Source organism: Dipodomys spectabilis, unplaced genomic scaffold (assembly GCF_019054845.1).
Source record: "Dipodomys spectabilis isolate Male_0828 unplaced genomic scaffold, ASM1905484v1 ptg000140l, whole genome shotgun sequence".
Classification (NCBI taxonomy): Eukaryota; Metazoa; Chordata; class Mammalia; order Rodentia; family Heteromyidae; genus Dipodomys; species Dipodomys spectabilis.
Window position 1 is genome coordinate 25,863,234 of NW_024870817.1, and position 12,998 is coordinate 25,876,231.

General features: G+C 37.0%; 1 non-coding gene across 1 annotated transcript; it reads left to right on the plus strand.

Moving 5' to 3' along the window:
* Positions 1–12,218: 12,218 nt before the first annotated feature.
* Positions 12,219–12,325, plus strand: LOC122117422. Its single transcript, XR_006149162.1, has one exon. It is a non-coding gene; the product is annotated as a U6 spliceosomal RNA (small nuclear RNA).
* Positions 12,326–12,998: the final 673 nt, after the last annotated feature.

Genomic DNA, 12,998 nt, shown 5'->3' on the forward strand with positions numbered 1-12,998 from the left:
TTTTTTAATTTGATGTTGAAGTACCAGGAAGATTAAGGATTAAAGAGTACCAGGCTCATTTAGAATCATTGTGTTTTGGAGGGAAGAAAGAATCCAAAGTTTTAGGATACTATGAAAATACAAGGATTTCAAAAAATAAGAAATCCACATGTAGACTATTTATATTATAGAAAAAAATAAGGTTTTGTGTGTGTGAGAGTGAGAGAGAAAAGAGGTGTAAAATGCCTCTTCTCTTTTCATTATTGACTGATATATGATAAGATAACTTGTATTAAATATTTGTGAAATGAGTTCAGCCCATCTCAGCAGACAGGTCCTTGGGGAAGTGCACACAGAGTGGCTTAGGAAGAAAAAAAGATGGATAAAAGTTCTAGTATGCCACTAGTAAGACTTGATCATGCTTAAACTTTAGGGAGTATATTTTATTTTATTTTATGGTATGCCAGTCCTGGGGCTTGAACTCAGGACCTGAATACTGTCCCTGAGCTTTTTTATTCAATGATAGTCCTTTACCACTGGAGCCACAGCTTCACTTCCAGCTTTTTGGTGTTTAATCAGAAATAAAAGTCTCTTGGACTTCCCTGCTGGGGCTGGCTTCAGACCATAATTCTCATATCTCAATCACTTAATTAGCTAAGATTATAGGCATGAGCCACCAGTGCTCAGTTCTGGCTCTACTTTTAAAAGCATCTTAACATCAGCATGTTTCATATTTCTTCTGTGGACATGAGATATAAGGGATGGATGGATATGGGACATATTTTATTTTTAATACAATTTAAACATCAGGACATCTTATGTTCCATTTGTGGACATGAAGCTCAAGGGACAGGCTGGTTCAGCTAGTGAAGTTGACCCACTTAAATATTTTTGCTTTGGAATGCATTTTCAACCTCCTCCAAGAAAGGAATGACAGAATTTTAGAATTCTTATTAAAATTCTAATAACTTATTCAAATAAAAATTGCAATGACATCTTCTGCCTGCCATGGAAGTTCATGGTCTTTGCATATCAGTCCATAGTTATTTTATTCCAAAGGACAAATGGATAAGACTTAAATGAGAGAAGAATAGCCAGTCACTTGAAGCTCAAAAGCCACTGCCTGAATAATGAACTTTTTCTTTGTATCAAAATTTTAATTTATTTTATATTTTATTTTGTTGTAATGGCAATGTACAGACAGATTACAGCTACAAAAGTAAGGTAATGAGTATAATTCTTGTTGAACAGTGTTACTCCCTCTTGTTTTTTCCCTCTTTCCCTCTCCTGATTCTCCTCCCCACAAATGTAAAGTTCATTTCCACAGTGCCTTGTGAGTATCGCTGTCACATTACTTCACTCTTTGTCTTTTGTCTCATCATTTTGTTATTCCCCTTCACTTCCCCAAATCAGATAAACATACATACAAGACACAGGATACTAAAATCAAAAACAATGACAACAGAGGATAAATTGAAGGGTTGGAGGAAGAATAAAGAAATACCTTCACACAGTACATTAAAAAAGAAAATCTCTTGTTTCCATATCTTGGAGCTCATTCTGATTAGTATCATTTTATATTATCTTATGTACAGAGCTATTGAGCTATGTGGACCTCTGTGGATCAGTAGAGACCAAGGAAAGGATCCTTAAAGCTGTCAGGGAGAAAAGATCAATTACCTATAAAGGAAAACCAATCAGAGTAACTACAGATTTCTCAGTGGAGAACATGAAAGCAAGAAAAGTCTGGAATGAAGTATGCTATACCCTAAAGACAAACAACTATCAGCCAAGAATAGTGTACCCAGCTAAACTCTCCTTCATAACCAAGGGTCAAATAAAAACCTTCCACAGCAAAGAAAAATTGAAACAATATATCTCCACCAAACCAGCATTACAAAAAATACTTAAAGTTGTCCTACACATAGAAAACCAACAAGAACATGATATAGGCAGAGAAACAACCCCTAAGCAGAGAATCGGATAATCATAGTAACAATTGATGAAGAACAGCCACTATGAAGGCGGCTAACATGGCAGGAACTACCAACCACCTTTCAATCCTAACTCTCAATATTAATGGGATTAAGTCTCCAATTAAACAACATAGATTGTCTAGTTGGATCAAAAAGCAAGGTCTATCTAGTTATTATCTTCAAGACATACATCTTGCCCATAAAAACATATTCTGAAAGTGAAAAGCTGGAATAAAATGTATCAAGCAAATGGCCCTCACACGCTGGCCAGAGCTGCAAACGTAATATCAGATAAAATAGACTTCAAATTTAAATTAGTGAGAAGAGACAAAGAAGGACATTGCAGCCTAAAAAAAGGCATCTCTCTTACTGGAGGATATAATAATTTTAAATAGCTATACACCAAATGCTGGAGCACCCAAATTCATCAAACACTACTTACCCTAAAATCACACATAGATCCAAACACATTGATTATTGTGACTTTAATACAGCACTGTCACCTCTGGATAGATCAACATGGCAAAAAGTCAACAGAGTAACCTCAGAACTAAACCACTGCGTAGACCAACGAGACAACAGACATCTATAGAATATTTCACCCAATCATTATCCGAATAATGATTTTTTGAAGTAAGTTTTTTATTGTGAAAATACTGTACAGAGCGGTTACAGTTACATGAGCAAGGTAATGAGTACATTTCTTATCCAGTGTTGTTGCCTCCTTTGTTTTTCCCCTACCATCCCTTCCCTCCCACCTCCTCAGCTATACCCCTCCACTCCCCCCTCTACCCCTTCCCCCGCCTAAATTGTAAAGTTCGTTTTTTGACATGGTGTCTTGTACATCTCATTGTTGCAGTAGGTCAATCTGTATCCCTATTTAAATAATTTGTTTTTTTCTCTTCCCCTCCCCAAATTATACCAACATCAAAGACAGTGAAAACAGGGGTTATACCGTGGGGGAGGGACATACAAAGCAACAAAAAAATCACATGGTACCTTATAAATATGTTACTAGGATGTAAAGCCTTTTAAGAAGCCACCTTCCCTGGTGAGTTAGAGAACAGATCTTCACAGGAAAGACTCAAACACACACAAAGTTTGGCTCCTGCTTAGGGCATTTTAATTTTTGTATCCATCATTGAGTCCTTTAAAGAAGATAAAAGTTTTTATTTTCCTCTTTTAAAGTTCCTTGAAATGGCCCCCTTGATCTGCAGCCAACACAATTCGTGAATTTTAAATAGTAGCTCCTGGTGACTCAGACTTTAATTGGACACCCTTCTTGACTCAAAGTATTGATAATTACTCCATTAAACATAAAGAACTCTATACCCCCAAGCCCTCAAAATAAGCATCACAGTAGTAAGGGAGAACTTGTAATTCATTATAACTCTCCCAAAGTTATCCGACTACAGGGACAACAAGTACAGAGCTCTTCTCTCTAGCATCACCTTCTTGAGGCCTTGCTTCAAATAACAATATTCCAAGTTATGATTTGAGCACTTGATGTGGGCTCTTGCCATCTCTTTAATATATATATATATATATATATATTCATTGTAAAGATATTGTGCAAAGATGTTACAGTTTCATGAGTAAGGTAATGAGTACATTTCCTATCGAGCATTGTTACGCCCTCCTTTGTTTTCCCCCTACCATCCCTTCCCTCCCCACCTCCCCAACTTCTCCATCTCCCACAAAGTTATACAGTTCATTTTCAACATAGTGTCTTGTACATCTCATTGTTTCAATGAGTCAACCTGTATCCTTATCTCAGCATTTTGTTATTTCCCTTCCCCTCCCCAATTAGAAAAATGTAGATACAAGAAGCAGAGCACAGGAATCAAATACAGTGAAAACAGGGGTTATAACATGGGGGAAGAAACAAAAAAAACACATAGTACATTATAAGCACATTAAAAACAACAGCAAGAATGATAAAACCTCTTGTGTCCCTAACTTGGGGTTCATTTTGCTTAGCATCATCTTATATGGTCATATGTACATAGCTTTTGAGCTTTTTTGCTTGTCCTAGACATATACTAGTTATTGCAAATAAGAGAAACCATGGGACTTATGTTTCTTTGGGCCTGCCTTACTTCACTTAATATAATTTTTCCAAGTCTTTCGATTTCCTAATGAGTGGGATGGTGTCATTCTCTCTAATGGAGGCATAGAATTTATATATATATATATCACATTGTCTTGATTCATTCATCTACTGAGGGGCATCTGTGTTGGTTCCATATCTTAGCTATGGTGAAAAATGCTGTGATAAACATAACTGTGCTGGTAGCTTTAGAATGGCCTTGTTTGTGATCATTGGGTAAATGCCCCAAAGTGGGATTGCTGGGTCACAGGGGAGCTCTATGTGGTATCTTTTGAGGAACCTCCATACTGCTTTCCAGAGTGGTTGAACAAGTTTACACTTCCACCAACCATGCAGTAGGGTTCCTTTCTGGCCACATCCCCTCCAGCATCTGTTGCTATTAGAATTCTTGATTATAGCCAATCTAACTGTGGTGAGGTGGAATCTCAATGTTGTTTTGATTTGCATTTCTTTTATGGCTAGAGAAGTTGAACATTTCTTCACGTGTCTATTGGCCATTCTTACTTCCTCCTCAGAGAAGTTTCTCTTTAAGTCATTAGCCCACTTATTAATGGTTGTTTCTTTGAGGATTTGTTGTTGGGGGATTTAATTTTTTGGGTTCTAAGTATATTTTAGATATGAGACCTTTGTCCATTGTATGGTTAGTGAAGATCTCCCAATATATTGATCTTGCTAGCTATTTCCTTTGCCATGCAGAAGCTCTGCAATTTCATGCAATCCCACTTGTCCAACCTTTCTTTGATTTGTTCTGTTTCTGGGTCTTTATTAAGAAAATTTTGACCTGTGCCAAGGAGCCCTAGAGTTTCTCCTATTCCTTCCTATAATGTTTTCAAGGTGTCTGCTTTGACTCTGAGGTCTTTGATCCATTTGGAGTTGATTCTTGGGCAGGGTGATATATAAGGATCTAGCTTTAGTTTTCTACACGTGTTTCACTAATTTTGCCAGCACCATTTACTGAAGATCTTGCCATCTCTTAACCTGTATTTATTTTTACCTTTTGAATCAAATACATAGATAAGTCATGAAAAAATTAAAATCTAGATTTATTGGCATGATTAGTTAACATATAAAAGAGTCTCACCTTGCAGGTTTCAGGAAAAATTATACATATCATATTTTGCATGTATTATATATGTGTGTGTATGTAATATATACATATGTGTGGCACGCTTCTAGAAGGGCTTATTTCTAATTTCCTCTGAAGCAGTATCCTACCTCTACTATGGTCTAGAGGAGACCTCTATGACACATCCCTTGAATCTGAAACAAGCTTATCTCTTTTTTTTGTTGTTGTTGGTTGTGGGGCTTGAACTCTGGGCTTGGGTGCTGTCCTTGTGCTCTTCAGCTCAAGGCAAGCGCTCTACCGCTTAAGCCACAGCGCCACTAACAAGCTTCTCTCTACAGCCATTGTTTCATTCATAATATTCTATACTTCTGAGGTTCATTTCCATTTCCCCATTCAGTTACTAGGTCTCTTCAAGAACAGTTTCAGCTCATATCTTCCATCTATCCCTATGTGGTTACTGTGGTCTCTACTAAGTTTCCACCATTGTCTGTAGCACTGAGCTCTACATGCTGGCTTTCCTATTCCATTTGTTTCTGAGCCATTTCCTTCTCTTCCTTTAAAATGATATTGACTAGCCTATACTTCATATATTCCTTGTTAATATTTGTACTTTAGAAAGACTCACTCTAATACTACTAATTCTGCAGTTCATAATAAATCTCCATACATATCTTTGATTATGTCCTAGGTTTAGATTCTTACAGATGGATTTCCTGAGCGGCAGCATTTCAACCTTTTTAACACGTATGTTTTTGAGTAGTTACATGATTTCAGTGTTAGAAAACAGAAGAAAGTACAATTTGGCAAGTAATGATGGAAAATAGGGACATTTCATTTTGATTTTTATAAAATTAACCCAAATTCCTTTCTTCTCTGTTAGTTAGTCTTAAAAAGAGTATGCTCTTATATATTATTTTATTTCTAGTCTGGGTGCCTCCCACTTTGCAGCTTAAGATTTGCTGACTATCCTGATGAACCCCACAATTTTCTCCCCGATGTCCCTGGAGGTATGGGAAATCTCTCTGGTTATGTGCACATTTATTCAAAATTCCCTTCAACAAGTTCAGGCATCATCAGTTACATTGCTGTGGAAATTTTACTGCTTTCAATGAACTGTGCAAAGAGCTTGTCTCAAATTACTTCCTGGTGAGGAAGTCCTTCTTGTCTTTGCTATGGGACTCTGAATTTTCTGGCTCTTTAATCTGAGTACACTGTGTTCTCTGGCTGGCTTCTCTTGGTTTCTGGTTTCATATGTTCCAAGTATACCATGGAGAAGAGAGGAGTTAAATATTGTTCTGGTTAGTCAGAGTATAATTTTCCATGGGACTCTATGTGAAAATAGATACCATCCTTAGGGGTAAACTTGCATATCATGATTTCTACCTCTTCTTTGAGCTCTGGTTGGAACCCTGGGCATGCCTATTTTGTCAGCATTTTTGTTGTGTTTGATGAGTGTACAAATGGCTATGTTTCCCTCCTTTGTGCCCTTCCTAAATGGGCACAACATTTTGTTAGATGTTTTAAGCAGCTGCCAAATAGATGAGATACCTAGTTAGTTACTTCTGCTCAGTGAGCATCTTAGTAGATTAATCGTTCCATCTTCTTCTTCTATATCATAATTACTAAAAAATAAATATTGACTCTGCCAGGGATGAATTTAGATATGCCTGTGTCATCACTGATCTACATGCAGAAATTGTAATTTTGAAACTCTAATTTGGGAACATAATATGACCATAAATTTGTTTTCAAGTTGCAAATGTGTTTCTATAAATAGACTTAAAGGGATAGGAAGGTTAATTTAGATCTAGATTTTTCATTTAGTGAATTATAAGTTAACACACAGTGTCATTCAGGTTATATTAATAAGAATGTATAAAGTTATGCAGTGGTTAAAAAAATGACAATAAAGGGGGCTGGGAAGGTGGCTCAGTGGTAGAGTGCTTGCCTTGCATGCATGAGTCCCTGGGTTTGATTCCCTAAATCTTACTGGTTTTCAAAAGAGTTGATTTTTCCCATATGAAAAATGTCTGTCATGGGCTTTCTGAGTTTCTCTCTCATGTTTTTATAACTTCATTGATTGATAGACCCTCTGCTCCCTGTATATCAGATGCTACAGCGATAAAGGTGGGGGATGTAAGATTTTAAAGCTTTTACCTGGAAAGAATGCACATGGATTCAGCTTTTATTCTAGTGGTTAAATCAATCACACAGTTACCCACACTCCAAAGGGATATCATCTCTACAAGGTGATCAATAAAGGAGAAGTAGTATACAGAACTAATAACTCCCTCAGTCTCTATCCTGTGATCAGATATGTAGCTCATTTTCCTTCCTCTGCCAAGGGACCTAACAATTCCAATTCTAGGGAAAGGAGGAAATAGAGAACTCAAGGACATTATTGGAAGGTAGACTGAAAGAGAGACTCGATTGGCTTGTATTGCCATGATAACGTGTAGGAAGCTCCTTAGAGGCTCTTCTATGTGAAGCAAGTATTAGTAGCCTTTTGAGTTGCATATCATGTTGAAAGTTTGGTATTGCAGTTGCATAGAGAAAGAATACCCTTTCTAATAAGTGATCATATTAGCTGAAAATGGATTGGGTAGCTATCATTAAAATGTAAACCTATAAACACTTAGAAAACAGTAGAAATCTGAGATTTGGACTAAGCAAAAAATTCCTGGACTTGACACCAAAAGCATGGTCTGTAAAAGGGAAAATGATAAACTAGAGATCATCCAAAAATTTTTAATTAATTCAGCCAAAGAGTTTGTTAAGAGACGGACAGGGACATATTATTCAGTGTACATATGTAAGAATGACACCAGGTAACTTGTAGGAAATGGGTGGGGTTCCAACCGATGGGGAGAAGGATGAGAGGGGTGAAACTGATCAAGATGCATTGTACTCACAAACTGACATGGTGAATTGAAACCCCTTTGTACAACTACTTAAAGATAGTAATAATAATAAAAAAGATAATGACAGGGAGAAAATATTTGCAAACCACATATATGGCAAAGTACTAGTCTGTATGTACACTATAGAAGAACATCCCAAAGCTGTACAGTAAGAAAAGTCTAATTAGAAAATGGGCAAAAGATAATTTTACAAAAAATATATGAGAAGGGAAATGAACACATGAAAAGGTATTTAAGATAATTAGTCATCTGGCAAATGCAAACAAAAACATAGGCATCACACACATTTATCAGAATAGCAAAAAATAAAAATAATGACTACATTAAATTCTGGAGGAGATGCAGAGGGGATTCTGTATGCATTGCTGGTGAGAATGCAATGCAGCTCCATAGTCACTAAATCAGGTTTAAAACCCAGTATGCATGTGCTCTTAGGTTACAATGATCACAAATGCCAGATAGAGTAGTTTATCCAGGTGTGCATAAATGTATCAATCAAAGAATGGTATTTGCAGGTGAAAATTCAAATAGTGCAAATCCTTTGGAAAAAGAACTCAGAGTCCAAGAAAAAAAATGAATACCAGGAAGATGGCACTTGAAAGGTATGGTGGGAAGGTGAAGGAGAGGGGAGTAGGTAAATAAACAGAGGAAAGGAGAAGAATGCAGTTATTATATTCAAGCCATACCCTATGAAATTAAGCAAGTTGAGGGGAGGGGTTTGTAAGGAGAGAATGATGAAAGGGGTGACATGGATCAAGATGCATTGTACGCAAACTGATTTGTTGAATGGCAACTCCTTTGTTCATCTATTTAAATATAGTAACTATATGATTTTTAAAAGAATCAGAAATTTTACTTTTGATGGTTCTGGAGCTGAGGCAAAGATGATAACATGTTTCTTTATTTTTTTTTCTCAAACCTCTTTCTTTCTGTCCTGTTTGTCACACTGGTGGAGTGAATTGCATAAAATTGAGGCTGCTCGTATGGAATAATCTTACTTAATTATCTCTCTAAAGATATATATGATTACTAGATCTTTGGCAAATGAGTCAAAGAAACAAAATTAGGTAAGAATAATCTCTTCATTAAATGTTGTTGGAAAAACTGTATATGGACAATTCAAAGGAATAAAATTGTTTCTTATCTAATACCACCCATTAAAACCAACTTGAAACAAATTGAAACTAGTTTACAAGACTTGAAACCATTATAGCTCCTAGAAGAAAGCAGATAATGTGTTTAACAGTGGCTTTGATAATAATTTCTTGGATATGAAGGAAAAAGAAAAAGGAAAAACAGCAAAAATAGGCAAGGACACTCACATCAAAGTAAAGTACTTCTGCATTGTATTTTTTGGAAGAAAATGGACTATTATTCAACATTAGAGACCAAGGAAATTCTGCCATTTGTAATAGCATAAATGATCCCAGCACACATTACTCTGAGTAAACTAAACCTGACCCACAATAAACAAACCTGCAGCAAAAGAACCACAAAATGTAAACACAATGTGTAGAATCAGAGAAAATATTTTGAAACCATACATCTAATAAAGAATTAATATCCACACAGTCCAAGGGATTCCTGTAACTCAATAGCAAAATAAACAACTTGATTAAACAGTGGAGAAAGGAGATTAATGGATTTTTCTCCAAAAGAAACAAATGATTAACAGAAGTGCATACATATATGCATGTGTGCATGTATGCATGCAGATACATAAAGAAGTAATCATATATACTCACATGCATGCACATGATTTAAGTCTTGATAAAGGTACGATATAAAGGAAGCCCCACGTACACTTCAGGTGTAGGAATATAAACTGGGGAAGCCCCTGTGGAAAATAGTATGTCAGCTTTTCTAGCTCTTCTCTATGACCCAGCAATCTCACAGCTGGATCTGTATCCAAGGGAATTGAAACCAGGATCTTGATGTGCTATCTGTACTGCCACATTCAATGAAGCATTATTCTCAACAACCAAAACATAAAATCCCTGTAGATGCTCTCTGGTGTATGTATGCACGAGTAAGGAAAATGTGATACATGTGTATAGAGGAATATTTTTGCCATTATGAAACAAGGAAATTCTGCCACATTGTAAGGCTATGGATGAACCCACAGCACGTTGGTTGTTCTGACTAAACAAAATCTAATGTAGAAAGTGAGGTAGTCCATTTTCTGCTACTGTAATGAAATGCCTGAGTCTAGCACCTTGCATTCTTACCACCTGCCTGATGTCCAAAGTCTGTCTTTTCAGTTTGGGAAAACCATCAGGCTCATGTTGCTTTTCTCTTTGCTGTTCTACAGGCTAGAGGTAGTTTCAAGGTTGTAAGGTAGCATTCATAGGCTCACTGTCTTCTTTTATCTTCCTCTAAAGAGTCATCCTCCTATGCTGTCCTACAGTCCAATGTGATAATCAGTGCAATTTCCTAATTATTAAAGGCAGAACATAAGCCTTTTCTTCATCATGACTCTAACCAGAAGGACTCTCATAGCAATGTATTACATGGAATGTATGTGCTGGTAAAATAGTAATACATTCAGATTGAGGCTCACCATCCCTGGGTGATGGATAGTTCTCTGCATCTGTTTTGGTTTTGGTTTTGTTAATTATGTGAGACAATTTCTCATTATATAATCCAGGGTGGCCTCCAACTTGCAATCCGTGGGTCCTCAGGCTCCTAGGTTCCAGGATTACAGGTCTGCACCACTATAACCAATTCTTTTGTGTGTGTGTGAAAATACTGTACAGAGGGGTTACAATTACATAGGCAAGATAATGAGTACATTTCTTATCAAGCATTGTAGCCTCCTCCTTTGTTTCCCCTTCCCATCCACCCCCCACCCCCCACCCAATCCTCCTCCCCTCCCCCACCAAAGTTACTACAACCAATTCTATGTATTCTCTTGATGCAGCTTCTTATGATCTAGTAACAAATCTAAAATTAAGTTTGATTTCTTTCTGGTCTTCTGAGAATAAAGGCATAGTAACAGAATTAGGAATTAAGAAAACTAAAGAACCCCTCTGTACATCACTTTGAAAATAAAATTAAACTTAAAAAAAAACTAAAGAATGTTTAAAACCAGCTTCCATAGGGAGTACACTACAGAATTAATGGAAAATTAATAATGACCTGAGAGTTATTATACATCTTTTGTTTTATTTGTTTGTTTGTTTATCATCAATCCTAAGGCTTGAACTATTTAAGGCTAGTAGTACTTGAGCCACAGCACCACTTCTGGCTTTTTCTGAGTAGTTTATTGGAGATAAGAGTCTCACAGAACCCTACTGCATTGGTCGGAGTGTAAACTTGTTCAATCACTTTGGAAAGCAGTATGGAGGTTCCTCAAAAGACTACACATAGAGCTCCCCTATGACCCAGCAATCTCACTTTGGGGCATTTATCCAAATGATCACAAACAAGACCATACTAAAGCAACCAGCACAATTATGTTTATCACAGCATTATTCACCATAGCTAAGATATGGAACCAATCCAGATGCCTCTCAGTAGATGAATGGATCAAGAAAATATGGTATAAACACACACACACACACACACACACACACACACAGTGGAACTCTATGCCTCCATCAGAGAGAATAACACTGCCCCATTTGTTAGGAAATAGAAAGAATTGGAAAAAGTTATATTAAGTGAAGTAAGCCAGGCCCAAAGAAACATAGGTCCCATGGTTTCCCTTATTTGCAATAACTAGTATATGTCTAGGAGAAGCAGAAAAGGTCAAAATCTAGGAGACTCTTTTTTTTTTTTTTTTTTTTGGTCATGGTGCTTGAACTTTGGGCCTGGGCGCTGTCCCACAGCTCTTTAGCTCAAGGTGAGTGCTCTACCACCTGAGCTACAGCACCACTTCCTAGGTCAAAATCTATATACATATAATCATATAAGATGATGCTAAGTGAAATGAACCCCAAGATAGGTACACAAGTGGTTTTTTTTAAATCATTCTTGCTGTTCTTTTTAAGGTATTTATAAATGTACCATGTGATCTTTTTTGTTTCTTTTGTATGTTCTTCCCCCATGGTATAGCCCCTATTCTCACTGTATTTGATTCCAGTGCCCTGCATCTTGTATATACATTTTTCTGATTTGGGGAGGGGAAGGGAAATAACAAAATGCTGAAATAAGAATACAGGTTGGTGTTCGCTTCGGCAGCACATATACTAAAATTGGAACGATACAGAGAAGATTAGCATGGCCCCTGCGCAAGGATGACACGCAAATTCGTGAAGCGTTCCATATTTTTATCACAAACAAGGCCACACTAAAGCTACCAGCACAACTATGTTTATTGCAGCATTATTTACCATAGCTAAGACATGGAACCAACCCAGATGCCCCTCAGTAGATGAATGGATCAAGAAGATGTGGTATATATACACAATGGAACTCTATGCCTCCATCAGAAAGAATGACATTTCCCCATTTGTTAGGAAATGGAAAGGCTTGGAAAAAATTATATTAAGTGAAGTAAGCCAGGCCAAAAGAAACATAGGTCCCATGGTTTCCCTTATTTGCAATATCTAGTATAGGTATGAGTCAAGCGGAAAAAGTCAGATAATGTGATGTTAGGAAAACGAAACCTCAAATATGTATTTTAATGTTTTTGTTTCTTTCATGCATGTGTTTCTAACGCATTTATAAGATTATTTCTTTGTTGCTTTGTATGTCCCTCCCCCACAGTGTAACCCCCGCTTTCACTATATTTGATGTCAGTATAACATGTGGAGGAGATGGGGACAAACAAGTCGTTTAAGGATTCAGGTGGACCTGTTGCAACAATGAGAAGTACAAAATGTCATGTCAAAACCAGCTTTACAATGTCGGTGGGGGGGGGGTATGATTGGGTGGGAGGGAGGGGGGAGGCTGGGAAGGGAGGTGAAGGGTAAACAAAGGAGGAGGCTGCAATGCTTGGTAAG